We start from the raw sequence: 4,204 nt of genomic DNA on the forward strand, positions 1-4,204 counted from the left end.
GTGACTGTGGTGATATTCAGCAATGAGGTATGTAGCACTTTTTGTAGTTTTTCTAGGATGAGTTTGCAAACTTAATTGTCTGACCTCATAAAAAGTACAGATTAATTGATTGATTTAGATATAATATGTACAGTGTGTGTCTTCCACAGGTTTATGTGTACACACACTTTTGTATGTGTGTATATATATATATATATATATATATATATATATATATATATATAATCTGCAGAAAAATTGTGGGAAATGTTAACTATTAACAGTGCCGTCTTAATTGCCTTCATTATGCTTTACTTTATATTCTAAAGTGTCTTTTTCTCACAGAGTGTATGCATTGCCTTTATAATAAAAAAACACACCAATAAAGTTAAAAGTATGAAGTTAACTCAGACTTCATAATGCCATTTCTGAAACGTTTTTCTGAGCTGTCTTTATGTGTGTGTTTGAAAGCATGTAAGCAAACTTATTCATCACTATGGCAGTTACAGAAGGAAGGAAAGGAGGAAGGGAGGAAGGGAGGAAGTGAGGGAGGGAGGGAGGGAGCCAGGAAGGGAGGGTGTGGGGGAAGGAGGAAGGGAGGGAGGAAGAGAGGGAGAGAGGGAGGGGCAGAGAGACAAAGACTCCTTCCTGGCTGAATCTATGAAAGTGTGGACAGTCAGCCTAGCACTATGGTCATCACTGCTTTGAATGCTCACAAAGCACTTAGGACAGTGCCTGGAAACAAGGCAAACCCCCAGGGTTCACTGATGAAGACCCCCTTGTAGCACTGGGGTCATATAACTGGATTCATCCTGGTCCCTAGTCATGTCCCGCGTGACATGGGCAGTGGGAGAACAAGAGGGGGTGGCGAAGGGTTAAGAAATAAGAGAAAGAATGCGAGCTCTGAGTCCAGGCACCAGCTGAGCAGCCCTTGAGCTGCCAGCAGGTGGCAGGAAGGGTCAGCTAGAAAAAAACAGAGAGACAGCAGCCAATAGTTAAATGAGCAAGGGGCCAAGGGTCTCCAGCCTGGTGGACTAAGAGCCCGAATTGGGCCAACACGCTGCTTTTATTTTCCACCTACCCGGAAGTAGCATTGTTCTCTCCACAGTCTGTGAGTCTCATTCCTGAGAACTTGCTTAAGCCAGATTACCCGTGCCTGCAAGCTGCTATTACCCAGAGTCTGCCCACAGTGATAAGACAGATGCTCTGCCTTCACACACCCTATATGCATACGACCCCAGGAAGATAAGATTATTATTCTGAGGACAGATCATCAGGTCACTTCCCAAGCAGGCTGAGAGAAGGAATGTAGCTAAAAGGGCAGAAGACCTTCAGTTTCTTTGGGGGCGGGTGAGGGCCCATGCCCACCTTGATCAGCCCCGAGATTTCTCCTAATGGCCCCCATGCAACTGTGACTGTCTTAGGTTGTTCCTCCCTTGAGGGATCTTACCTGTCACTGATTAACCAGCCATCTTTTAGGGCCAAACAGGGAGACACAAGGTGTATGAGCAGTGTCCTCAAAAGGGTCAGTTTAGGGTTAAGCGAGGGGGGACCGACAGCTGGACAGCTGCGTGGCAACAGTCTTTCCATTTGCAGGCCTGTGTGGCTTTGAACAGCTCACCCAAAGCTCCTCTGTAATGTAGGGATAGCGCAACCCTCCCAATCCCCTGTGAGGATTGAATGAGACAGGATATATGAAGGTGCTGAGCAAATGTATTAGCTTCCTAGGGCTGCTGTGACACATTACCACCAACTGGGTGCCTTAAAACAGCAAACATTTATTTTCTCACTGATCTGGAGGCTAAAAGGCCAAAATGAAGGTTTTCACAGGGCCATGCTTCCTCAGAAGGCTCTAGGAAAGAATCCTTGTTGCCTTTTCCAGCTTCTGGTGGTTACCAGAAATCCTCAGCAGTGCTTGCCTTATGGTGTCATAACTCCATCTCTGCCTCCATTGTCCCCTGGCCTTCTTCCCTGCCTGTGTCTCTGTGTCCACATTTCCCTTTTTGTGGGGGGAACACCAGTCACTGGATTTAGACCCCCAATGCAGTCTGTCCTCATAATAGCTTAATTACATCTGCAAGGATTCCCTCTCCAAATAAAATCGTAGTCACAGGTACCTCAATGGGTGAAGACTTGAATATAGCTCCCTGGGGGACACAATTTAACCCACAGCAACAGGTACTCATTATCAGGACTATTGGGCCCCTTGATGTTTCCCATTGTCCATCTCTAGTCCTTACCTTCCTCCTGCACGCCAGACCATCCATCCATCTAGCTGCCTGATGGATTCTGGTCCCCACAGGGAGGTCCCAGGGACCCTCGAGCTCCCAACATGTGACTCTGACCTCATTGTCTCCTCTTAGCCCTGACCCCAACACTTGAGAGAAATGAAAACATACGTTGACACAGTCATGTACAAATGTTTGCAAGTAGCTTTATTCATAATCGCCAAGAGCTGGAAACAAACCAAATGTTTATCAGTAGAAAAATCAGTAAACAATCTGTGATACACTCATGCTGTGGAATCCCACTAAGCAATAAAAAGAAAAAAATGCTGATATGCACAACAGCATGGATGAATTTCCAAAAACGTAATACTGAGAGAAAACAAAACCAGACACAAGGGTACATACTGTATGATTCCAGTTATATAAACCAATTATATAATTGATAAGATTCATTTTCCCCAAAACTTGATCCACTTGTTCACCACCATTTATTAAAATTATTATTTTTTTCCTTTCTCAGTTGAATAGACTTGGTGCTTTTCAAATTAATTCTCTCTCTCTCTCTCTCTCNCTAATGCTGAATTTTAGGAAGCGTCTAAAAGTCCAACATCAAAGGAAATGGTTCTATAAATTTTGGTTCAGCCAGATACTAGCATGCCCTGCGGCCACCCAAATGGCCATCTAAGGGAATAGTCAGGTACCAGGGGGACCCCTACGGTACACTATCTATTGAACGGGAAAGCAGCCGGCTGTCAAATGGGACAATGTGGTTTAGAAATTCAACACTGCTCAGGAAACATGAAAAACAAGACACACGTTTGAAAAGCCTGACGTCCTCTTTCCCCTTCGTGCACCACTGAAGGTCCTGGTGTCGCTGTGGGCCGCCGCCCCGCCCGATGTTACTGTATTGTAAGAACAAGCCGCACCCAGAGTCTCACTCCTTTAGAGGAGTCTCTGATGCCAAGATCTGCATCTTTGATCTGGGGTGGAGGAAGGCAAAAGTTCCCACTCTGTGTTCACATGGTGTCTGATGAATATGAGCAGCTCTCTTCCAAAGCCCTGGAGGCCGCCCGTATTTGTGCCAACAAGTGCTGGTGAAAAGCTGTGGCAAAGATGGCTTTCACATCCAAGAGTGGCTCCACCCCTTCTACGTCAGCCCCATCAACTAGGTGTGGTCCTGTGCTGGCGCTGACAGACTCCAGACAGGTATGGGGGTGCCTTTGGAAACCCCAGGGCACAGTTGCCAAGATCCACATTGGCAAGTCATCATGTCCGTCTGCACCAAGCTGCAGAACAAGGAGCGTGTGATTGAGGCTCTACGCAGGGTCAAGTTCAAGTTCCCTGGCCGCCAAAAGATCCACATCTCCAAGAAGTGGGGAATTATTAAGTTTAATGCGGAAGAGTTTGAAGACTTGGTGGCTAAAAAGCGGCTCGTCCTGGATGGCTATGGGGTCAAATACATCCCTAATCGTGGCCCCCTGGACAAATGGTGGGCCCTGAACTTATGAGTTTTGGCACTGCCCCTTCTTTACACCCACCAATAAACTATACTTCCTGTCAGAAATAAATAAGTAAATAAATAATAAATAAAAACCTTGACGTCTCATGCTTGTTGCCCTGTTTGGTGTTTTCTAGTTTTACTAAAAGTTAGACTTCTTTTTCTTTTTTTCTTTTTGTAACCTAGACAGAATAGTGTAAATAAGTTAATAATAATAATAATAATAATAATAATCTAAAGGTAGCACAAAGTAATAAAGATAACAACTGACTCCCCAGAGTCCCTCCTCCTAGCCCCTCCCTTCTGTGGTGCAGAATCCAACCATGGAGGCAGGAAGCAGATGGAGACACAACAGCTCAAGGCCGGGGACACAGCAGCTGGAGTCCCCGACACAGGTGGGTGAAGGGGCAAAGGATCTGGAGCGATCCCTCCACCAGGAGGACCCACTGCAGCTCATGGATGTTTCCAGACCCAGATGCAGCCTTTGGAATTTCAGGCG

General features: G+C 45.8%; 1 pseudogene; it reads left to right on the top strand.

The window, feature by feature from the left end:
• LOC109378256 (60S ribosomal protein L10-like) overlaps positions 1–3,715 on the top strand; it is a 10,488-nt pseudogene extending 6,773 nt beyond the window's left edge.
• Positions 3,716–4,204: the final 489 nt, after the last annotated feature.

Source organism: Hipposideros armiger, unplaced genomic scaffold, assembly GCF_001890085.2.
Source record: "Hipposideros armiger isolate ML-2016 unplaced genomic scaffold, ASM189008v1 scaffold_1842, whole genome shotgun sequence".
Taxonomy (NCBI): domain Eukaryota; kingdom Metazoa; phylum Chordata; class Mammalia; order Chiroptera; family Hipposideridae; genus Hipposideros; species Hipposideros armiger.